Source organism: Hemitrygon akajei, chromosome 24, assembly GCF_048418815.1.
Source record: "Hemitrygon akajei chromosome 24, sHemAka1.3, whole genome shotgun sequence".
Classification (NCBI taxonomy): Eukaryota; Metazoa; Chordata; class Chondrichthyes; order Myliobatiformes; family Dasyatidae; genus Hemitrygon; species Hemitrygon akajei.
In genome coordinates this window covers 44,591,131-44,617,967 of record NC_133147.1, presented here as the reverse complement: position 1 = coordinate 44,617,967, position 26,837 = coordinate 44,591,131, and positions in this window count along the sequence as shown.

Below are 26,837 nucleotides of genomic sequence, written 5' to 3'. Positions count from 1 at the left end.
TTTTCACTGAATGGAAAATTACTGTCTCAAAGCAATAGTAAGCCAATGACAGTTCCAATGTATATGCTATGTGGTAGCTTTCGGAATTCAGATTTATATTGAGTATTCCATGGTTGTGAGTAGTATCGATGCCGTTTCTCTGCAGTTACACCTCAACCAGAATAGTTATGTAGACATACATAACACATTATACACAGAACAGAAAGCAATGTATTCAGCCTTTACTATGGACACTTCAAATTTGCTTAAAAGCACAAGGTGCTAACTTGATATATACATCTGAATTTTACGTACCTTATGACAGAGCTGTTTGCAACCAGTTTTATGAGTGTGCTACTAAACTGATAGGTACTTTAAATAATACCACCACTTGAACTGAGTGGAACTTTAGTGGATGGAAGAAAAAATAAGCTACATGCGTTTCCAACGGAAATGCTGTATGCTAGGTTCCTGAAAAGCTTTATTATGTGAACTCCGTGGTTCTGAGGAGTTGGCATGCCGTTTCTCTGCTGTTGCACATGAACCTGAATAGTTGAGCAGACATCCATAAAACAAAAACGGAGAGAACAGTTAGTAATGCATTCAGCTCAGTAGAGCGTTGACTTCAAATTTGCCCAGAAGTACTATGTGCTAACTTCAAATAAACCTTTGAATATACTTACCTTAAGATTTAGAGTTGTTTACAACCAGTTTTGAGAGTGTGCTACTAACGTTTCGGAAGGTACTTTAACTAATATCTCCATTTTCGCTGAATAGAACTTTACTGTCTCAAAGCAATAGTAAGCCAATGACAGTTCCAATGTATATGCTATGTGGTAGCTTCCGGAATTCAGCTTTATATTGAGTATTCCATGGTTGTGAGTAGTATAGATGCCGTTTCTCTGCAGTTACACCTCAACCAGAATAGTTATGTAGACATACATAACACATTATACACAGAACAGAAGGCAATGCATACAGCTTCTACGAGTATACTCTTCAAATTTGCTTAAAAGCACAAGGTGCTAACTTGATATATACATCTGAATTTTACGTACCTTATAACTTAGAGCTGTTTGCAACCAGTTTTATGAGTGTGCTACTAAACTGATAGGTACTTTAAATAATACCACCACTTGAACTGAGTGGAACTTTAGTGGATAGAAGAAAAAATAAGCTACATGCATTTCCAACGTAATTGCTATAAGCTAGGTTCCTGAACTCAGCTTTATTTTGTGAACTCCGTGGTTCTGAGGAGTTGGCATGCCGTTTCTCTGCTGTTGCACATGAACCTGAATAGTTGAGCAGACATCCATAAAACAAAAACGGAGAGAACAGTTAGTAATGCATTCAGCTCACTAGAGTGTTGACTTCAAATTTGCCCAGAAGTACTATGTGCTAACTTCAAATAAACCTTTGAATATACTTACCTTATGATTTAGAGTTGTCTACAACCAGTTTTGAGAGTGTGCTACTAACGTTTCGGAAGGTACTTTAACTAATATCTCCATTTGCACTGAATGGAACTTTACTGTCTCAAAGCAATAGCAAGCCAATGACAGTTCCAATGTATATGCTATGTGGTAGCTTCCGGAATTCAGCTTTATATTGAGTATTCCATGGTTGTGAGTAGTATCGATGCCGTTTCTCTGCAGTTACACCTCAACCAGAATAGTTATGTAGACATACATAATACATTATACACAGAACAGAAAGCAATGTATTCAGCCTTTACTATGGACACTTCAAATTTGCTTAAAAGCACAAGGTGCTAACTTGATATATACATCTGAATTTTACGTACCTTATGACTTAGAGATGTTTGCAACCAGTTTTATGAGTGTGCTACTAAACTGATAGGTACATTAAATAATACCACCACTTGAACTGAGTGGAACTTTAGTGGATGGAAGAAAAAATAAGCTACATGCATTTCCAACGTAATTGCTATATGCTAGGTTCCTGAACTCAGCTTTATTTTGTGAACTCAATGGTTCTGAGGAGTTGGCATGCCGTTTCTCTGCTGTTGCACATGAACCTGAATAATTGAGTAGACATCCATAAAACAAGAACGGACAGAACAGTTAGTAATGCATTCAGCTCAGTAGAATGTTCACTTCAATTTTGCCAAGAAGTACTATGCGTTAACTTCAAATAAACCTTTGACAATACTTACCTTAAGATTTAGAGTTGTTTACAACCAGTTTTGAGAGTGTGCTACTAACGTTTCGGAAGGTACTTTAACTAATATCTCCATTTTCACTGAATGGAAAATTACTGTCTCAAAGCAATAGTAAGCCAATGACAGTTCCAATGTATATGCTATGTGGTAGCTTTCGGAATTCAGATTTATATTGAGTATTCCATGGTTGTGAGTAGTATCGATGCCGTTTCTCTGCAGTTACACCTCAACCAGAATAGTTATGTAGACATACATAACACATTATACACAGAACAGAAAGCAATGTATTCAGCCTTTACTATGGACACTTCAAATTTGCTTAAAAGCACAAGGTGCTAACTTGATATATACATCTGAATTTTACGTACCTTATGACAGAGCTGTTTGCAACCAGTTTTATGAGTGTGCTACTAAACTGATAGGTACTTTAAATAATACCACCACTTGAACTGAGTGGAACTTTAGTGGATGGAAGAAAAAATAAGCTACATGCGTTTCCAACGGAAATGCTGTATGCTAGGTTCCTGAAAAGCTTTATTATGTGAACTCCGTGGTTCTGAGGAGTTGGCATGCCGTTTCTCTGCTGTTGCACATGAACCTGAATAGTTGAGCAGACATCCATAAAACAAAAACGGAGAGAACAGTTAGTAATGCATTCAGCTCAGTAGAGCGTTGACTTCAAATTTGCCCAGAAGTACTATGTGCTAACTTCAAATAAACCTTTGAATATACTTACCTTAAGATTTAGAGTTGTTTACAACCAGTTTTGAGAGTGTGCTACTAACGTTTCGGAAGGTACTTTAACTAATATCTCCATTTTCGCTGAATAGAACTTTACTGTCTCAAAGCAATAGTAAGCCAATGACAGTTCCAATGTATATGCTATGTGGTAGCTTCCGGAATTCAGCTTTATATTGAGTATTCCATGGTTGTGAGTAGTATAGATGCCGTTTCTCTGCAGTTACACCTCAACCAGAATAGTTATGTAGACATACATAACACATTATACACAGAACAGAAGGCAATGCATACAGCTTCTACGAGTATACTCTTCAAATTTGCTTAAAAGCACAAGGTGCTAACTTGATATATACATCTGAATTTTACGTACCTTATAACTTAGAGCTGTTTGCAACCAGTTTTATGAGTGTGCTACTAAACTGATAGGTACTTTAAATAATACCACCACTTGAACTGAGTGGAACTTTAGTGGATAGAAGAAAAAATAAGCTACATGCATTTCCAACGTAATTGCTATAAGGTAGGTTCCTGAACTCAGCTTTATTTTGTGAACTCAATGGTTCTGAGGAGTTGGCATGCCGTTTCTCTGCTGTTGCACATGAACCTGAATAATTGAGTAGACATCCATAAAACAAGAACGGACAGAACAGTTAGTAATGCATTCAGCTCAGTAGAATGTTCACTTCAATTTTGCCCAGAAGTACTATGTGCTAACTTCAAATAAACCTTTGAATATACTTACCTTATGATTTAGAGTTGTCTACAACCAGTTTTGAGAGTGTGCTACTAACGTTTCGGAAGGTACTTTAACTAATATCTCCATTTGCGCTGAATGGAACTTTACTGTCTCAAAGCAATAGTAAGCAAATGACAGTTCCAATGTATATGCTATGTGGTAGCTTCCGGAATTCAGCTTTATATTGAGTATTCCATGGTTGTGAGTAGTATCGATGCCGTTTCTCTGCAGTTACACCTCAACCAGAATAGTTATGTAGACATACATAACACATTATACACAGAACAGAAAGCAATGTATTCAGCCTTTACTATGGACACTTCAAATTTGCTTAAAAGCACAAGGTGCTAACTTGATATATACATCTGAATTTTACGTACCTTATGACTTAGAGCTGTTTGTAACCAGTTTTATGAGTGTGCTACTAAACTGATAGGTACTTTAAATAATACCACCACTTGAGCTGAGTGGAACTTTAGTGGATGGAAGAAAAAATAAGCTACATGCATTTCCAACGTAATTGCTATAAGCTAGGTTCCTGAACTCAGCTTTATTTTGTGAACTCCGTGGTTCTGAGGAGTTGGCATGCCGTTTCTCTGCTGTTGCACATGAACCTGAATAGTTGAGCAGACATCCATAAAACAAAAACGGAGAGAACAGTTAGTAATGCATTCAGCTCAGTAGAGTGTTGACTTCAAATTTGCCCAGAAGTACTATGTGCTAACTTCAAATAAACCTTTGAATATACTTACCTTATGATTTAGAGTTGTCTACAACCAGTTTTGAGAGTGTGCTGCTAACGTTTCGGAAGGTACTTTAACTAATATCTCCATTTGCACTGAATGGAACTTTACTGTCTCAAAGCAATAGCAAGCCAATGACAGTTCCAATGTATATGCTATGTGGTAGCTTCCGGAATTCAGCTTTATATTGAGTATTCCATGGTTGTGAGTAGTATCGATGCCGTTTCTCTGCAGTTACACCTCAACCAGAATAGTTATGTAGACATACATAATACATTATACACAGAACAGAAAGCAATGTATTCAGCCTTTACTATGGACACTTCAAATTTGCTTAAAAGCACAAGGTGCTAACTTGATATATACATCTGAATTTTACGTACCTTATGACTTAGAGATGTTTGCAACCAGTTTTATGAGTGTGCTACTAAACTGATAGGTACATTAAATAATACCACCACTTGAACTGAGTGGAACTTTAGTGGATGGAAGAAAAAATAAGCTACATGCATTTCCAACGTAATTGCTATATGCTAGGTTCCTGAACTCAGCTTTATTTTGTGAACTCAATGGTTCTGAGGAGTTGGCATGCCGTTTCTCTGCTGTTGCACATGAACCTGAATAATTGAGTAGACATCCATAAAACAAGAACGGACAGAACAGTTAGTAATGCATTCAGCTCAGTAGAATGTTCACTTCAATTTTGCCAAGAAGTACTATGCGTTAACTTCAAATAAACCTTTGACAATACTTACCTTAAGATTTAGAGTTGTTTACAACCAGTTTTGAGAGTGTGCTACTAACGTTTCGGAAGGTACTTTAACTAATATCTCCATTTTCACTGAATGGAAAATTACTGTCTCAAAGCAATAGTAAGCCAATGACAGTTCCAATGTATATGCTATGTGGTAGCTTTCGGAATTCAGATTTATATTGAGTATTCCATGGTTGTGAGTAGTATCGATGCCGTTTCTCTGCAGTTACACCTCAACCAGAATAGTTATGTAGACATACATAACACATTATACACAGAACAGAAAGCAATGTATTCAGCCTTTACTATGGACACTTCAAATTTGCTTAAAAGCACAAGGTGCTAACTTGATATATACATCTGAATTTTACGTACCTTATGACAGAGCTGTTTGCAACCATTTTTATGAGTGTGCTACTAAACTGATAGGTACTTTAAATAATACCACCACTTGAAGTGAGTGGAACTTTAGTGGATGGAAGAAAAAATAAGCTACATGCGTTTCCAACGGAAATGCTGTATGCTAGGTTCCTGAAAAGCTTTATTATGTGAACTCCGTGGTTCTGAGGAGTTGGCATGCCGTTTCTCTGCTGTTGCACATGAACCTGAATAGTTGAGCAGACATCCATAAAACAAAAACGGAGAGAACAGTTAGTAATGCATTCAGCTCAGTAGAGTGTTGACTTCAAATTTGCCCAGAAGTACTATGTGCTAACTTCAAATAAACCTTTGAATATACTTACCTTAAGATTTAGAGTTGTTTACAACCAGTTTTGAGAGTGTGCTACTAACGTTTCGGAAGGTACTTTAACTAATATCTCCATTTTCGCTGAATAGAACTTTACTGTCTCAAAGCAATAGTAAGCCAATGACAGTTCCAATGTATATGCTATGTGGTAGCTTCCGGAATTCAGCTTTATATTGAGTATTCCATGGTTGTGAGTAGTATAGATGCCGTTTCTCTGCAGTTACACCTCAACCAGAATAGTTATGTAGACATACATAACACATTATACACAGAACAGAAGGCAATGCATACAGCTTCTACGAGTATACTCTTCAAATTTGCTTAAAAGCACAAGGTGCTAACTTGATATATACATCTGAATTTTACGTACCTTATAACTTAGAGCTGTTTGCAACCAGTTTTATGAGTGTGCTACTAAACTGATAGGTACTTTAAATAATACCACCACTTGAACTGAGTGGAACTTTAGTGGATAGAAGAAAAAATAAGCTACATGCATTTCCAACGTAATTGCTATAAGGTAGGTTCCTGAACTCAGCTTTATTTTGTGAACTCAATGGTTCTGAGGAGTTGGCATGCCGTTTCTCTGCTGTTGCACATGAACCTGAATAATTGAGTAGACATCCATAAAACAAGAACGGACAGAACAGTTAGTAATGCATTCAGCTCAGTAGAGTGTTCACTTCAATTTTGCCCAGAAGTACTATGTGCTAACTTCAAATAAACCTTTGAATATACTTACCTTATGATTTAGAGTTGTCTACAACCAGTTTTGAGAGTGTGCTACTAACGTTTCGGAAGGTACTTTAACTAATATCTCCATTTGCGCTGAATGGAACTTTACTGTCTCAAAGCAATAGTAAGCAAATGACAGTTCCAATGTATATGCTATGTGGTAGCTTCCGGAATTCAGCTTTATATTGAGTATTCCATGGTTGTGAGTAGTATCGATGCCGTTTCTCTGCAGTTACACCTCAACCAGAATAGTTATGTAGACATACATAACACATTATACACAGAACAGAAAGCAATGTATTCAGCCTTTACTATGGACACTTCAAATTTGCTTAAAAGCACAAGGTGCTAACTTGATATATACATCTGAATTTTACGTACCTTATGACTTAGAGCTGTTTGTAACCAGTTTTATGAGTGTGCTACTAAACTGATAGGTACTTTAAATAATACCACCACTTGAGCTGAGTGGAACTTTAGTGGATGGAAGAAAAAATAAGCTACATGCATTTCCAACGTAATTGCTATAAGCTAGGTTCCTGAACTCAGCTTTATTTTGTGAACTCCGTGGTTCTGAGGAGTTGGCATGCCGTTTCTCTGCTGTTGCACATGAACCTGAATAGTTGAGCAGACATCCATAAAACAAAAACGGAGAGAACAGTTAGTAATGCATTCAGCTCAGTAGAGTGTTGACTTCAAATTTGCCCAGAAGTACTATGTGCTAACTTCAAATAAACCTTTGAATATACTTACCTTATGATTTAGAGTTGTCTACAACCAGTTTTGAGAGTGTGCTGCTAACGTTTCGGAAGGTACTTTAACTAATATCTCCATTTGCACTGAATGGAACTTTACTGTCTCAAAGCAATAGTAAGCCAATGACAGTTCCAATGTATATGCTATGTGGTAGCTTCCGGAATTCAGCTTTATATTGAGTATTCCATGGTTGTGAGTAGTATCGATGCCGTTTCTCTGCAGTTACACCTCAACCAGAATAGTTATGTAGACATACATAACACATTATACACAGAACAGAAAGCAATGTATTCAGCCTTTACTATGGACACTTCAAATTTGCTTAAAAGCACAAGGTGCTAACTTGATATATACATCTGAATTTTACGTACCTTATGACTTAGAGATGTTTGCAACCAGTTTTATGAGTGTGCTACTAAACTGATAGGTACTTTAAATAATACCACCACTTGAACTGAGTGGAACTTTAGTGGATGGAAGAAAAAATAAGCTACATGCATTTCCAACGTAATTGCTATAAGCTAGGTTCCTGAACTCAGCTTTATTTTGTGAACTCCGTGGTTCTGAGGAGTTGGCATGCCGTTTCTCTGCTGTTGCACATGAACCTGAATAGTTGAGCAGACATCCATAAAACAAAAACGGAGAGAACAGTTAGTAATGCATTCAGCTCACTAGAGTGTTGACTTCAAATTTGCCCAGAAGTACTATGTGCTAACTTCAAATAAACCTTTGAATATACTTACCTTATGATTTAGAGTTGTCTACAACCAGTTTTGAGAGTGTGCTACTAACGTTTCGGAAGGTACTTTAACTAATATCTCCATTTGCACTGAATGGAACTTTACTGTCTCAAAGCAATAGCAAGCCAATGACAGTTCCAATGTATATGCTATGTGGTAGCTTCCGGAATTCAGCTTTATATTGAGTATTCCATGGTTGTGAGTAGTATCGATGCCGTTTCTCTGCAGTTACACCTCAACCAGAATAGTTATGTAGACATACATAATACATTATACACAGAACAGAAAGCAATGTATTCAGCCTTTACTATGGACACTTCAAATTTGCTTAAAAGCACAAGGTGCTAACTTGATATATACATCTGAATTTTACGTACCTTATGACTTAGAGATGTTTGCAACCAGTTTTATGAGTGTGCTACTAAACTGATAGGTACATTAAATAATACCACCACTTGAACTGAGTGGAACTTTAGTGGATGGAAGAAAAAATAAGCTACATGCATTTCCAACGTAATTGCTATATGCTAGGTTCCTGAACTCAGCTTTATTTTGTGAACTCAATGGTTCTGAGGAGTTGGCATGCCGTTTCTCTGCTGTTGCACATGAACCTGAATAATTGAGTAGACATCCATAAAACAAGAACGGACAGAACAGTTAGTAATGCATTCAGCTCAGTAGAATGTTCACTTCAATTTTGCCAAGAAGTACTATGCGTTAACTTCAAATAAACCTTTGACAATACTTACCTTAAGATTTAGAGTTGTTTACAACCAGTTTTGAGAGTGTGCTACTAACGTTTCGGAAGGTACTTTAACTAATATCTCCATTTTCACTGAATGGAAAATTACTGTCTCAAAGCAATAGTAAGCCAATGACAGTTCCAATGTATATGCTATGTGGTAGCTTTCGGAATTCAGATTTATATTGAGTATTCCATGGTTGTGAGTAGTATCGATGCCGTTTCTCTGCAGTTACACCTCAACCAGAATAGTTATGTAGACATACATAACACATTATACACAGAACAGAAAGCAATGTATTCAGCCTTTACTATGGACACTTCAAATTTGCTTAAAAGCACAAGGTGCTAACTTGATATATACATCTGAATTTTACGTACCTTATGACTTAGAGCTGTTTGCAACCATTTTTATGAGTGTGCTACTAAACTGATAGGTACTTTAAATAATACCACCACTTGAACTGAGTGGAACTTTAGTGGATGGAAGAAAAAATAAGCTACATGCGTTTCCAACGGAAATGCTGTATGCTAGGTTCCTGAAAAGCTTTATTATGTGAACTCCGTGGTTCTGAGGAGTTGGCATGCCGTTTCTCTGCTGTTGCACATGAACCTGAATAGTTGAGCAGACATCCATAAAACAAAAACGGAGAGAACAGTTAGTAATGCATTCAGCTCAGTAGAGTGTTGACTTCAAATTTGCCCAGAAGTACTATGTGCTAACTTCAAATAAACCTTTGAATATACTTACCTTAAGATTTAGAGTTGTTTACAACCAGTTTTGAGAGTGTGCTACTAACGTTTCGGAAGGTACTTTAACTAATATCTCCATTTTCGCTGAATAGAACTTTACTGTCTCAAAGCAATAGTAAGCCAATGACAGTTCCAATGTATATGCTATGTGGTAGCTTCCGGAATTCAGCTTTATATTGAGTATTCCATGGTTGTGAGTAGTATAGATGCCGTTTCTCTGCAGTTACACCTCAACCAGAATAGTTATGTAGACATACATAACACATTATACACAGAACAGAAGGCAATGCATACAGCTTCAACGAGTATACTCTTCAAATTTGCTTAAAAGCACAAGGTGCTAACTTGATATATACATCTGAATTTTACGTACCTTATAACTTAGAGCTGTTTGCAACCAGTTTTATGAGTGTGCTACTAAACTGATAGGTACTTTAAATAATACCACCACTTGAACTGAGTGGAACTTTAGTGGATAGAAGAAAAAATAAGCTACATGCATTTCCAACGTAATTGCTATAAGGTAGGTTCCTGAACTCAGCTTTATTTTGTGAACTCAATGGTTCTGAGGAGTTGGCATGCCGTTTCTCTGCTGTTGCACATGAACCTGAATAATTGAGTAGACATCCATAAAACAAGAACGGACAGAACAGTTAGTAATGCATTCAGCTCAGTAGAGTGTTCACTTCAATTTTGCCCAGAAGTACTATGTGCTAACTTCAAATAAACCTTTGAATATACTTACCTTATGATTTAGAGTTGTCTACAACCAGTTTTGAGAGTGTGCTACTAACGTTTCGGAAGGTACTTTAACTAATATCTCCATTTGCGCTGAATGGAACTTTACTGTCTCAAAGCAATAGTAAGCAAATGACAGTTCCAATGTATATGCTATGTGGTAGCTTCCGGAATTCAGCTTTATATTGAGTATTCCATGGTTGTGAGTAGTATCGATGCCGTTTCTCTGCAGTTACACCTCAACCAGAATAGTTATGTAGACATACATAACACATTATACACAGAACTGAAAGCAATGTATTCAGCCTTTACTATGGACACTTCAAATTTGCTTAAAAGCACAAGGTGCTAACTTGATATATACATCTGAATTTTACGTACCTTATGACTTAGAGCTGTTTGTAACCAGTTTTATGAGTGTGCTACTAAACTGATAGGTACTTTAAATAATACCACCACTTGAGCTGAGTGGAACTTTAGTGGATGGAAGAAAAAATAAGCTACATGCATTTCCAACGTAATTGCTATAAGCTAGGTTCCTGAACTCAGCTTTATTTTGTGAACTCCGTGGTTCTGAGGAGTTGGCATGCCGTTTCTCTGCTGTTGCACATGAACCTGAATAATTGAGTAGACATCCATAAAACAAGAACGGACAGAACAGTTAGTAATGCATTCAGCTCAGTAGAATGTTCACTTCAATTTTGCCAAGAAGTACTATGCGTTAACTTCAAATAAACCTTTGACAATACTTACCTTAAGATTTAGAGTTGTTTACAACCAGTTTTGAGAGTGTGCTACTAACGTTTCGGAAGGTACTTTAACTAATATCTCCATTTTCACTGAATGGAAAATTACTGTCTCAAAGCAATAGTAAGCCAATGACAGTTCCAATGTATATGCTATGTGGTAGCTTTCGGAATTCAGATTTATATTGAGTATTCCATGGTTGTGAGTAGTATCGATGCCGTTTCTCTGCAGTTACACCTCAACCAGAATAGTTATGTAGACATACATAACACATTATACACAGAACAGAAAGCAATGTATTCAGCCTTTACTATGGACACTTCAAATTTGCTTAAAAGCACAAGGTGCTAACTTGATATATACATCTGAATTTTACGTACCTTATGACAGAGCTGTTTGCAACCATTTTTATGAGTGTGCTACTAAACTGATAGGTACTTTAAATAATACCACCACTTGAACTGAGTGGAACTTTAGTGGATGGAAGAAAAAATAAGCTACATGCGTTTCCAACGGAAATGCTGTATGCTAGGTTCCTGAAAAGCTTTATTATGTGAACTCCGTGGTTCTGAGGAGTTGGCATGCCGTTTCTCTGCTGTTGCACATGAACCTGAATAGTTGAGCAGACATCCATAAAACAAAAACGGAGAGAACAGTTAGTAATGCATTCAGCTCAGTAGAGTGTTGACTTCAAATTTGCCCAGAAGTACTATGTGCTAACTTCAAATAAACCTTTGAATATACTTACCTTAAGATTTAGAGTTGTTTACAACCAGTTTTGAGAGTGTGCTACTAACGTTTCGGAAGGTACTTTAACTAATATCTCCATTTTCGCTGAATAGAACTTTACTGTCTCAAAGCAATAGTAAGCCAATGACAGTTCCAATGTATATGCTATGTGGTAGCTTCCGGAATTCAGCTTTATATTGAGTATTCCATGGTTGTGAGTAGTATAGATGCCGTTTCTCTGCAGTTACACCTCAACCAGAATAGTTATGTAGACATACATAACACATTATACACAGAACAGAAGGCAATGCATACAGCTTCTACGAGTATACTCTTCAAATTTGCTTAAAAGCACAAGGTGCTAACTTGATATATACATCTGAATTTTACGTACCTTATAACTTAGAGCTGTTTGCAACCAGTTTTATGAGTGTGCTACTAAACTGATAGGTACTTTAAATAATACCACCACTTGAACTGAGTGGAACTTTAGTGGATAGAAGAAAAAATAAGCTACATGCATTTCCAACGTAATTGCTATAAGGTAGGTTCCTGAACTCAGCTTTATTTTGTGAACTCAATGGTTCTGAGGAGTTGGCATGCCGTTTCTCTGCTGTTGCACATGAACCTGAATAATTGAGTAGACATCCATAAAACAAGAACGGACAGAACAGTTAGTAATGCATTCAGCTCAGTAGAGTGTTCACTTCAATTTTGCCCAGAAGTACTATGTGCTAACTTCAAATAAACCTTTGAATATACTTACCTTATGATTTAGAGTTGTCTACAACCAGTTTTGAGAGTGTGCTACTAACGTTTCGGAAGGTACTTTAACTAATATCTCCATTTGCGCTGAATGGAACTTTACTGTCTCAAAGCAATAGTAAGCAAATGACAGTTCCAATGTATATGCTATGTGGTAGCTTCCGGAATTCAGCTTTATATTGAGTATTCCATGGTTGTGAGTAGTATCGATGCCGTTTCTCTGCAGTTACACCTCAACCAGAATAGTTATGTAGACATACATAACACATTATACACAGAACAGAAAGCAATGTATTCAGCCTTTACTATGGACACTTCAAATTTGCTTAAAAGCACAAGGTGCTAACTTGATATATACATCTGAATTTTACGTACCTTATGACTTAGAGCTGTTTGTAACCAGTTTTATGAGTGTGCTACTAAACTGATAGGTACTTTAAATAATACCACCACTTGAGCTGAGTGGAACTTTAGTGGATGGAAGAAAAAATAAGCTACATGCATTTCCAACGTAATTGCTATAAGCTAGGTTCCTGAACTCAGCTTTATTTTGTGAACTCCGTGGTTCTGAGGAGTTGGCATGCCGTTTCTCTGCTGTTGCACATGAACCTGAATAGTTGAGCAGACATCCATAAAACAAAAACGGAGAGAACAGTTAGTAATGCATTCAGCTCAGTAGAGTGTTGACTTCAAATTTGCCCAGAAGTACTATGTGCTAACTTCAAATAAACCTTTGAATAGACTTACCTTATGATTTAGAGTTGTCTACAACCAGTTTTGAGAGTGTGCTGCTAACGTTTCGGAAGGTACTTTAACTAATATCTCCATTTTCACTGAATGGAAAATTACTGTCTCAAAGCAATAGTAAGCCAATGACAGTTCCAATGTATATGCTATGTGGTAGCTTTCGGAATTCAGATTTATATTGAGTATTCCATGGTTGTGAGTAGTATCGATGCCGTTTCTCTGCAGTTACACCTCAACCAGAATAGTTATGTAGACATACATAACACATTATACACAGAACAGAAAGCAATGTATTCAGCCTTTACTATGGACACTTCAAATTTGCTTAAAAGCACAAGGTGCTAACTTGATATATACATCTGAATTTTACGTACCTTATGACAGAGCTGTTTGCAACCATTTTTATGAGTGTGCTACTAAACTGATAGGTACTTTAAATAATACCACCACTTGAACTGAGTGGAACTTTAGTGGATGGAAGAAAAAATAAGCTACATGCGTTTCCAACGGAAATGCTGTATGCTAGGTTCCTGAAAAGCTTTATTATGTGAACTCCGTGGTTCTGAGGAGTTGGCATGCCGTTTCTCTGCTGTTGCACATGAACCTGAATAGTTGAGCAGACATCCATAAAACAAAAACGGAGAGAACAGTTAGTAATGCATTCAGCTCAGTAGAGTGTTGACTTCAAATTTGCCCAGAAGTACTATGTGCTAACTTCAAATAAACCTTTGAATATACTTACCTTAAGATTTAGAGTTGTTTACAACCAGTTTTGAGAGTGTGCTACTAACGTTTCGGAAGGTACTTTAACTAATATCTCCATTTTCGCTGAATAGAACTTTACTGTCTCAAAGCAATAGTAAGCCAATGACAGTTCCAATGTATATGCTATGTGGTAGCTTCCGGAATTCAGCTTTATATTGAGTATTCCATGGTTGTGAGTAGTATAGATGCCGTTTCTCTGCAGTTACACCTCAACCAGAATAGTTATGTAGACATACATAACACATTATACACAGAACAGAAGGCAATGCATACAGCTTCTACGAGTATACTCTTCAAATTTGCTTAAAAGCACAAGGTGCTAACTTGATATATACATCTGAATTTTACGTACCTTATAACTTAGAGCTGTTTGCAACCATTTTTATGAGTGTGCTACTAAACTGATAGGTACTTTAAATAATACCACCACTTGAACTGAGTGGAACTTTAGTGGATGGAAGAAAAAATAAGCTACATGCGTTTCCAACGGAAATGCTGTATGCTAGGTTCCTGAAAAGCTTTATTATGTGAACTCCGTGGTTCTGAGGAGTTGGCATGCCGTTTCTCTGCTGTTGCACATGAACCTGAATAGTTGAGCAGACATCCATAAAACAAAAACGGAGAGAACAGTTAGTAATGCATTCAGCTCAGTAGAGTGTTGACTTCAAATTTGCCCAGAAGTACTATGTGCTAACTTCAAATAAACCTTTGAATATACTTACCTTAAGATTTAGAGTTGTTTACAACCAGTTTTGAGAGTGTGCTACTAACGTTTCGGAAGGTACTTTAACTAATATCTCCATTTTCGCTGAATAGAACTTTACTGTCTCAAAGCAATAGTAAGCCAATGACAGTTCCAATGTATATGCTATGTGGTAGCTTCCGGAATTCAGCTTTATATTGAGTATTCCATGGTTGTGAGTAGTATAGATGCCGTTTCTCTGCAGTTACACCTCAACCAGAATAGTTATGTAGACATACATAACACATTATACACAGAACAGAAGGCAATGCATACAGCTTCTACGAGTATACTCTTCAAATTTGCTTAAAAGCACAAGGTGCTAACTTGATATATACATCTGAATTTTACGTACCTTATAACTTAGAGCTGTTTGCAACCAGTTTTATGAGTGTGCTACTAAACTGATAGGTACTTTAAATAATACCACCACTTGAACTGAGTGGAACTTTAGTGGATAGAAGAAAAAATAAGCTACATGCATTTCCAACGTAATTGCTATAAGGTAGGTTCCTGAACTCAGCTTTATTTTGTGAACTCAATGGTTCTGAGGAGTTGGCATGCCGTTTCTCTGCTGTTGCACATGAACCTGAATAATTGAGTAGACATCCATAAAACAAGAACGGACAGAACAGTTAGTAATGCATTCAGCTCAGTAGAGTGTTCACTTCAATTTTGCCCAGAAGTACTATGTGCTAACTTCAAATAAACCTTTGAATATACTTACCTTATGATTTAGAGTTGTCTACAACCAGTTTTGAGAGTGTGCTACTAACGTTTCGGAAGGTACTTTAACTAATATCTCCATTTGCGCTGAATGGAACTTTACTGTCTCAAAGCAATAGTAAGCAAATGACAGTTCCAATGTATATGCTATGTGGTAGCTTCCGGAATTCAGCTTTATATTGAGTATTCCATGGTTGTGAGTAGTATCGATGCCGTTTCTCTGCAGTTACACCTCAACCAGAATAGTTATGTAGACATACATAACACATTATACACAGAACAGAAAGCAATGTATTCAGCCTTTACTATGGACACTTCAAATTTGCTTAAAAGCACAAGGTGCTAACTTGATATATACATCTGAATTTTACGTACCTTATGACTTAGAGCTGTTTGTAACCAGTTTTATGAGTGTGCTACTAAACTGATAGGTACTTTAAATAATACCACCACTTGAGCTGAGTGGAACTTTAGTGGATGGAAGAAAAAATAAGCTACATGCATTTCCAACGTAATTGCTATAAGCTAGGTTCCTGAACTCAGCTTTATTTTGTGAACTCCGTGGTTCTGAGGAGTTGGCATGCCGTTTCTCTGCTGTTGCACATGAACCTGAATAGTTGAGCAGACATCCATAAAACAAAAACGGAGAGAACAGTTAGTAATGCATTCAGCTCAGTAGAGTGTTGACTTCAAATTTGCCCAGAAGTACTATGTGCTAACTTCAAATAAACCTTTGAATATACTTACCTTATGATTTAGAGTTGTCTACAACCAGTTTTGAGAGTGTGCTACTAACGTTTCGGAAGGTACTTTAACTAATATCTCCATTTGCGCTGAATGGAACTTTACTGTCTCAAAGCAATAGTAAGCCAATGACAGTTCCAATGTATATGCTATGTGGTAGCTTCCGGAATTCAGCTTTATATTGAGTATTCCATGGTTGTGAGTAGTATCGATGCCGTTTCTCTGCAGTTACACCTCAACCAGAATAGTTATGTAGACATACATAACACATTATACACAGAACAGAAAGCAATGTATTCAGCCTTTACTATGGACACTTCAAATTTGCTTAAAAGCACAAGGTGCTAACTTGATATATACATCTGAATTTTACGTACCTTATGACTTAGAGATGTTTGCAACCAGTTTTATGAGTGTGCTACTAAACTGATAGGTACTTTAAATAATACCACCACTTGAACTGAGTGGAACTTTAGTGGAGGAAGAAAAAATAAGCTACATGCATTTCCAACGTAATTGCTATATGCTAGGTTCCTGAACTCAGCTTTATTTTGTGAACTCAATGGTTCTGAGGAGTTGGCATGCCATTTCTCTGCTGTTGCACATGAACCTGAATAATTGAGTAGACATCCATAAAACAAGAACGGAGAGAACAGTTAGTAATGCATTCAGCTCAGTAGAGTGTTCACTTCAATTTTGCCAAGAAGTACTATGTGCTAACTTCAAATAAACCTTTGAATATACTTACCTTATGATTTAGAGTTGTTTACAACCAGTTTTGAGAGTGTGCTACTAATGTTTCGGAAGGTACTTTAACTAATATCTCCATTTTCACTGAATAGAAAATTACTGTCTCAAAGCAATAGTAAGCCAATGACAGTTCCAATGTATATGCTATGTGGTAGCTTCCGGAATTCAGATTTATATTGAGTATTCCATGGTTGTGAGTAGTATCGATGCCGTTTCTCTGCAGTTACACCTCAACCAGAATAGTTATGTAGACATACATAACACATTATACACAGAACAGAATGCAATGTATTCAGCCTTTACTATGGACACTTCAAATTTGCTTAAAAGCACAAGGTGCTAACTTGATATATACATCTGAATTTTACGTACCTCATGACTTAGAGCTGTTTGCAACCAGTTTTATGAGTGTGCTACTAAACTGATAGGTACTTTAAATAATACCACCACTTGAACTGAGTGGAACTTTAGTGGATGGAAGAAAAAATAAGCTACATGCATTTCCAACGTAATTGCTATATGCTAGGTTCCTGAACTCAGCTTTATTTTGTGAACTCAATGGTTCTGAGGAGTTGGCATGCCGTTTCTCTGCTGTTGCACATGAACCTGAATAGTTGAGCAAACATCCATAAAACAAAAACGGAGAGAACAGTTAGTAATGCATTCAGCTCAGTAGAGTTTTCACTTCAATTTTGCCCATATGTCCTATGCGCTAACTTCAAATAAACCTTTGAATATACTTACCTTATGATTTAGAGTTGTCTACAACCAGTTTTGAGAGTGTGCTACTAACGTTTCGGAAGGTACTTTAACTAATATCTCCATTTGCGCTGAATGGAACTTTACTGTCTCAAAGCAATAGTAAGCCAATGACAGTTCCAATGTATATGCTATGTGGTAGCTTCCGGAATTCAGCTTTATAATGAGTATTCCATGGTTGTGAGTAGTATCGATGCCGTTTCTCTGCAGTTACACCTCAACCAGAATAGTTATGTAGACATACATAACACATTATACACAAAACAGAAAGCAATGTATTCAGCCTTTACTATGGACACTTCAAATTTGCTTAAAAGCACAAGGTGCTAACTTGATATATACATCTGAATTTTACGTACCTTATAACAGAGCTGTTTGCAACCAGTTTTATGAGTGTGCTACTAAACTGATAGGTACTTTAAATAATACCACCACTTGAACTGAGTGGAACTTTAGTGGATGGAAGAAAAAATAATCTACATGCATTTCCAACGGAATTGCTATATGCTAGGTTCCTGAACTCAGCTTTATTTTGTGAACTCAATGGTTCTAAGGAGTTGGCATGCCGTTTCTCTGCTGTTGCACATGAACCTGAATAGTTGAGTAGACATCCATAAAACAAGAACGGACAGAACAGTTAGTAATGCATTCAGCTCAGTAGAGTGTTCACTTCAATTTTGCCCAGAAGTACTGTGTGCTAACTTCAAATTAACCTTTCAATATACTTACCTTATGATTTAGAGTTGTCTACAACCAGTTTTGAGAGTGTGCTACTAACGTTTCGGAAGGTACTTTAACTAATATCTCCATTTGCACTGTATGGAACTTTACTGTCTCAAAACAATAGTAAGCCAATGACAGTTCCAATGTATATGCTATTTGGTAGCTTCCGGAATTCAGCTTTATATTGAGTATTCCATGGTTGTGAGTAGTATCGATGCCGTTTCTCTGCAGTTACACCTCAACCAGAATAGTTATGTAGACATACATAACACATTATACACAGAACAGAAAGCAATGTATTCAGCCTTTACTATGGACACTTCAAATTTGCTTAAAAGCACAAGGTGCTAAATTGATATATACATCTGAATTTTACGTACCTTATGACTTAGAGCTGTTTGCAACCAGTTTTATGAGTGTGCTACTAAACTGATAGGTACTTTAAATAATACCACCACTTGAACTGAGTGGAACTTTAGTGGATAGAAGAAAAAATAAGCTACATGCATTTCCAACGTAATTGCTATATGCTAGGTTCCTGAACTCAGCTTTATTTTGTGAACTCAATGGTTCTGAGGAGTTGGCATGCCGTTTCTCTGCTGTTGCATATGAACCTGAATAATTGAGCAAACATCCATAAAACAAGAACGGACAGAACAGTTAGTAATGCATTCAGCTCAGTAGAGTGTTCACTTCAATTTTGCCCATATGTACTATGCGCTAACTTCAAATAAACCTTTGAATATACTTACCTTATGATTTAGAGTTGTCTACAACCAGTTTTGAGAGTGTGCTACTAACGTTTCGGAAGGTACTTTAACTAATATCTCCATTTGCGCTGAATGGAACTTTACTGTCTCAAAGTAATAGTAAGCCAATGACAGTTCCAATGTATATGCTATGTGGTAGCTTCCGGAATTCAGCTTTATAATGAGTATTCCATGGTTGTGAGTAGTATCGATGCCGTTTCTCTGCAGTTACACCTCAACCAGAATAGTTACGTAGACATACATAACACATTATACACAGAACAGAAAGCAATGTATACAGCTTCTACGAGTATACTCTTCAAATTTGCTTAAAAGCACAAGGTGCTAACTTGATATATACATCTGAATTTTACGTACCTTATAACAGAGCTGTTTGCAACCAGTTTTATGAGTGTGCTACTAAACTGATAGGTACTTTAAATAATACCACCACTTGAACTGAGTGGAACTTTAGTGGATGGAAGAAAAAATAATCTACATGCATTTCCAACGGAATTGCTATATGCTAGGTTCCTGAACTCAGCTTTATTTTGTGAACTCAATGGTTCTGAGGAGTTGGCATGCCGTTTCTCTGCTGTTGCACATGAACCTGAATAGTTGAGCAGACATCCATAAAACAAAAACGGAGAGAACAGTTAGTAATGCATTCAGCTCAGTAGAGTGTTCACTTCAAATTTGCCCAGAAGTACTATGTGCTAACTTCAAATAAACCTTTGAATATACTTACCTTATGATTTAGAGTTGTCTACAACCAGTTTTGAGAGTGTGCTACTAACGTTTCGGAAGGTACTTTAACTAATATCTCCATTTGCACTGAATGGAACTTTACTGTCTCAAAGCAATAGTAAGCCAATGACAGTTCCAATGTATATGCTATGTGGTAGCTTCCGGAATTCAGCTTTATATTGAGTATTCCATGGTTGTGAGTAGTATCGATGCCGTTTCTCTGCAGTTACACCTCAACCAGAATAGTTATGTAGACATACATAACACATTATACACAGAACAGAAAGCAATGTATACAGCTTCTACGAGTATACTCTTCTAATTTGCTTAAAAGCACAAGGTGCTAACTTGATATATACATCTGAATTTTACGTACCTTATGACTTAGAGCTGTTTGCAACCAGTTTTATGAGTGTGCTACTAAACTGATAGGTACTTTAAATAATACCACCACTTGAACTGAGTGGAACTTTAGTGGATAGAAGAAAAAATAAGCTACATGCATTTCCAACGTAATTGCTATATGCTAGGTTCCTGAACTCAGCTTTATTTTGTGAACTCAATGGTTCTGAGGAGTTGGCATGCCGTTTCTCTGCTGTTGCATATGAACCTGAATAATTGAGCAAACATCCATAAAACAAGAACGGACAGAACAGTTAGTAATGCATTCAGCTCAGTAGAGTGTTCACTTCAATTTTGCCCATATGTACTATGCGCTAACTTCAAATAAACCTTTGAATATACTTACCTTATGATTTAGAGTTGTCTACAACCAGTTTTGAGAGTGTGCTACTAACGTTTCGGAAGGTACTTTAACTAATATCTCCATTTGCGCTGAATGGAACTTTACTGTCTCAAAGTAATAGTAAGCCAATGACAGTTCCAATGTATATGCTATGTGGTAGCTTCCGGAATTCAGCTTTATAATGAGTATTCCATGGTTGTGAGTAGTATCGATGCCGTTTCTCTGCAGTTACACCTCAACCAGAATAGTTACGTAGACATACATAACACATTATACACAGAACAGAAAGCAATGTATACAGCTTCTACGAGTATACTCTTCAAATTTGCTTAAAAGCACAAGGTGCTAACTTGATATATACATCTGAATTTTACGTACCTTATAACAGAGCTGTTTGCAACCAGTTTTATGAGTGTGCTACTAAACTGATAGGTACTTTAAATAATACCACCACTTGAACTGAGTGGAACTTTAGTGGATGGAAGAAAAAATAATCTACATGCATTTCCAACGGAATTGCTATATGCTAGGTTCCTGAACTCAGCTTTATTTTGTGAACTCAATGGTTCTGAGGAGTTGGCATGCCGTTTCTCTGCTGTTGCACATGAACCTGAATAGTTGAGCAGACATCCATAAAACAAAAACGGAGAGAACAGTTAGTAATGCATTCAGCTCAGTAGAGTGTTCACTTCAAATTTGCCCAGAAGTACTATGTGCTAACTTCAAATAAACCTTTGAATATACTTACCTTATGATTTAGAGTTGTCTACAACCAGTTTTGAGAGTGTGCTACTAACGTTTCGGAAGGTACTTTAACTAATATCTCCATTTGCACTGAATGGAACTTTACTGTCTCAAAGCAATAGTAAGCCAATGACAGTTCCAATGTATATGCTATGTGGTAGCTTCCGGAATTCAGCTTTATATTGAGTATTCCATGGTTGTGAGTAGTATCGATGCCGTTTCTCTGCAGTTACACCTCAACCAGAATAGTTATGTAGACATACATAACACATTATACACAGAACAGAAAGCAATGTATACAGCTTCTACGAGTATACTCTTCTAATTTGCTTAAAAGCACAAGGTGCTAACTTGATATATACATCTGCATTTTACGTACCTTATGACTTAGAGCTGTTTGTAACCAGTTTTATGAGTGTGCTACTAAACTGATAGGTACTTTAAATAATACCACCACTTGAACTGAGTGGAACTTTAGTGGATGGAAGAAAAAATAAGCTACATGCATTTCCAACAGAATTGCTATATGCTAGGTTCCTGAACTCAGCTTTATTTTGTGAACTCCGTGGTTCTGAGGAGTTGGCATGCCGTTTCTCTGCTGTTGCACATGAACCTGAATAGTTGAGTAGACATCCATAAAACAACAACGGAGAGAACAGTTAGTAATGCATTCAGCTCAGTAGAGTGTTGACTTCAAATTTGCCCAGAAGTACTATGTGCTAACTTCAAATAAACCTTTGAATATACTTACCTTATGATTTAGAGTTGTCTACAACCAGTTTTGAGAGTGTGCTACTAACGTTTCGGAAGGTACTTTAACTAATATCTCCATTTGCACTGAATGGAACTTTACTGTCTCAAAGCAATAGTAAGCCAATGACAGTTCCAATGTATATGCTATGTGGTAGCTTTTTGGATATTTTGTGGAGCTCCTGGATGATGGATGTTGCTTTCTACCTGTGTGGTAGAGCTCACTGATGCATTTTCCTTTCTACCGTGTGGTGGAGCTGACTGATAGATATTGCTTTTTAACTGTGTGGTGCAGTGCCTGATGGATGTTGCTTTCTACCTGTGCGGTGGAGCTCCCTGACGGATGTTGCTTTCTACCTGTGTGGTGGAGCTCCCTGATGTATGTTGCTTTCTACCTGTATGGTGGAGCTGCCTGATGATGGATATTGCTTTTTAACTGTGTGGTGGATCTAGCTGATGGATGTTGTTTTCAACCTGTGTCTGGAGCTGCCTGATAGATGTTGCTTTCTACCTGTGTTGTGGAGCTGCCTAATGGATGTAGCTTTCTACCCGTGTGGTGCAGTTGCCTGATGATGGATGTTGCTTTCTACCTCTGCGGTGGAGCTCCCTGATGGATATTGCTTTCTACCTGTGTGCTGGAGTTGCCTGATGATGGTTGTTGCTTTCTACCTGTGTGGTGGAGCTCCCTGATGTAGGTTGCTTTCTTCCTGTGTGGTGGAGCTGCCTGATGGAGGCTGCTTTCAACCTGTGTGGTGGAGATGCCTGATTATGAATGTTGCATTCTACCTGTGTGTGGAGCTGCCTGATAGATGTTGCTTTCTACCTGTGTTGTGGAGCTGCCTGATGGATGTTGCTTTCTACCTGCGTGGTGGAGCTTCCTGATGTAGGTTGCTTTCTACCTGTGTGGTGGATCTAGTTGATGGATCTAGTTGATGGATGTTGTTTTCAACCTGTGTGGTGGAGTTGCCTGATGATGGATGTTGCTATCTACCTGCGTGGTGGAGCTCACTGATGATGGATGTTGCTTTCTACCAGTGTGGTGGAGCTGCCTGATGGATGTTGCTTTCTACCCGTGTGGTGGAGCTTCCTGATGTAGGTTGCTTTCTACCTGTGTGGTGGATCTAGTTGATGGATCTAGTTGATGGATGTTGTTTTCAACCTGTGTGGTGGAGCTGCCTGATGATGGATATTGCTTTCTACCCGTGTGGTGGAGCTGGCTGATGGATGTTGCTTTCTACCAGTGTGGTGGAGCTGGCTGATGGATGTTGCTTTCTACCTGAGTGTGGAGCTGCCTGATGGATGTTGCTGTCTAGCTGTGTTGTGGAGCTGCCTGATGGAAGTTGCTTTCTACCCGTGTGGTGGAGCTCCCTGACGGATGTTGCGTTCTACCTGTGTGGTGGAGCTGCCTGATGATGGATGTTGCTTTCTACATGTGTGGTGGAGCTCCCTGATGATGGATATTGCTTTCTACCAGTGTGGTGGAGCTGGCTGATGGATGTTGCTTTCTACCAGTGTGGTGGAGCTGGCTGATGGATGTTGCTTTCTACCTGAGTGTGGAGCTGCCTGATGGATGTTGCTGTCTAGCTGTGTTGTGGAGCTGCCTGATGGAAGTTGCTTTCTACCCGTGTGGTGGAGCTCCCTGACGGATGTTGCGTTCTACCTGTGTGGTGGAGTTGCCTGATGATGGTTGTTGCTTTCTACCTGCGTGGTGGAGCTGCCTGATGATGGATGTTGCTTTCTACATGTGTGGTGGAGCTCCCTGATGGATGTTGCTTTCTACCTGTGCGGTGGTGCTCTATGATGGATATTGCTTTCTACCTGTGTGCTGGAGTTTCCTGATGATGGATGTTGCTTTCTACCAGTGTGGTGGAGCTGGCTGATGGATGTTGCTTTCTACCTGTGTGGTGGAGCTCCCTGATGTATGTTGCTTTCTACCTGTATGGTGGAGCTGCCTGATGATGGATATTGCTTTTTAACTGTGTGGTGGATCTAGCTGATGGATGTTGTTTTCAACCTGTGTGTGGAGCTGCCTGATAGATGTTGCTTTCTACCTGTGTTGTGGAGCTGCCTAATGGATGTAGCTTTCTACCCGTGTGGTGCAGTTGCCTGATGATGGATGTTGCTTTCTACACGTGTGGTGGAGCTCCCTGATGTAGGTTGCTTTCTTCCTGTGTGGTGGAGCTGCCTGATGGAGGCTGCTTTCAACCTGTGTGGTGGAGATGCCTGATGATGAATGTTGCATTCTACCTGTGTTGTGGAGCTGCCTGATAGATGTTGCTTTCTACCTGTGTTGTGGAGCTGCCTGATGGATGTTGCTTTCTACCCGTGTGGTGGAGCTCCCTGATGGATGTTGCTTTCTACCTGTGCGGTGGAGCGCCCTGATGGATATTGCTTTCTACCTGTGAGCTGGAGTTGCCTGATGATGGATGTTGCTTTCTACCAGTGTGGTGGAGCTGGCTGATGGATGTTGCTTTCTACCTGTTTGGTGGAGCTCCCTGATGATGGATATTGCTTTTTAACTGTGTGGTGGATCTATCTGATGGATGTTGTTTTCAACCTGTGTGCTGGAGCTGCCTGATGATGAATGTTGCTTTCTACCTGTGTGGTGGAGCTGCCTGATAGATGTTGCTTTCTACCTGTGTTGTGGAGCTGCCTGATAGATGTTGCTTTCTACCTGTGTGGTGGAGCTACATGATGGATGTTGCTTTCTACCTGTGTGGTGGAGCTGCCTGATGATGGATATTGATTTTTAACTGTGTGGTGGAGCTCCCTGTTGGATGTTGCTTTCTACCTGTTTGGTGGAGCTGCCTGATGATGGATATTGCTTATTAACTGTGTGGTGGAGCTCCCTGATGGATTTTGCCGTCTACTTATCTGGTGGAGCTCCCTGATGTATATTGCTTTCTACCTGTGTGCTGGAGTTGCCTGATGATGGATGTTGCTTTTTACGAGTGTGGTGGAGCTGGCTGATGGATATTGCTTTCTACCTGTGTGGTAGAGCTGCCTGATGATGGATGTTGCTTTCTACCCGTGTGGTGGAGCTCCCTGACGGATGTTGCGTTCTACCTGTGTGGTGCAGTTGCCTGATGATGGATGTTGCTTTCTACCTGCGTGGTGGAGCTCACAGATGGATGTTGCTTTCTACCTGTTCGGTGGTGCTCCCTGATGGATATTGCTTTCTACCTGTGAGCTGGAGTTGCCTGATGATGGATGTTGCTTTCTACCAGTGTGGTGGAGCTGGCTGATGGATGTTGCTTTCTACCTGTGTGGTGGAGCTCCCTGATGTATGTTGCTTTCTACCTGTTCGGTGGAGCTGCCTGATGATGGATATTGCTTTTTAACTGTGTGGTGGATCTATCTGATGGATGTTGATTTCAACCTGTGTGCTGGAGTTGCCTGATGATGAATGTTGCTTTCTACCTGTGTGGTGGAGCTGCCTGATAGATGTTGCTTTCTACCTGTGTTGTGGAGCTGCCTGATGGAAGTTGCTTTCTACCCGTGTGGTGGAGCTCCCTGACGGATGTTGCGTTCTACCTGTGTGGTGGAGTTGCCTGATGATGGTTGTTGCTTTCTACCTGCGTGGTGGAGCTGCCTGATGATGGATATTGCTTTCTACCTGTGTGCTGGAGTTGCCTGATGATGGATGTTGCTTTCTACCAGTGTGGTGGAGCTGGCTGATGGATGTTGCTTTCTACCTGTGTGGTGGAGCTCCCTGATGTATGTTGCTTTCTACCTGTATGGTGGAGCTGCCTGATGATGGATATTGCTTTTTAACTGTGTGGTGGATCTAGCTGATGGATGTTGTTTTCAACCTGTGTGTGGAGCTGCCTGATAGATGTTGCTTTCTACCTGTGTTGTGGAGCTGCCTAATGGATGTAGCTTTCTACCCGTGTGGTGCAGTTGCCTGATGATGGATGTTGCTTTCTACACGTGTGGTGGAGCTCCCTGATGGATGTTGCTTTCTACCTGTGCGGTGGAGCTCCCTGATGGATATTGCTTTCTACCTGTGTGCTGGAGTTGCCTGATGATGGATGTTGCTTTCTACCTGTGTGGTGGAGCTCCCTGATGTAGGTTGCTTTCTTCCTGTGTGGTGGAGCTGCCTGATGGAGGCTGCTTTCAACCTGTGTGGTGGAGATGCCTGATGATGAATGTTGCATTCTACCTGTGTTGTGGAGCTGCCTGATAGATGTTGCTTTCTACCTGTGTTGTGGAGCTGCCTAATGGATGTTGCTTTCTACCCGTGTGGTGGAGCTCCCTGATGGATGTTGCTTTCTACCTGTGCGGTGGAGCGCCCTGATGGATATTGCTTTCTACCTGTGAGCTGGAGTTGCCTGATGATGGATGTTGCTTTCTACCAGTGTGGTGGAGCTGGCTGATGGATGTTGCTTTCTACCTGTTTGGTGGAGCTCCCTGATGTATGTTGCTTTCTACCTGTTCGGTGGAGCTGCCTGATGATGGATATTGCTTTTTAACTGTGTGGTGGATCTATCTGATGGATGTTGTTTTCAACCTGTGTGCTGGAGCTGCCTGATGATGAATGTTGCTTTCTACCTGTGTG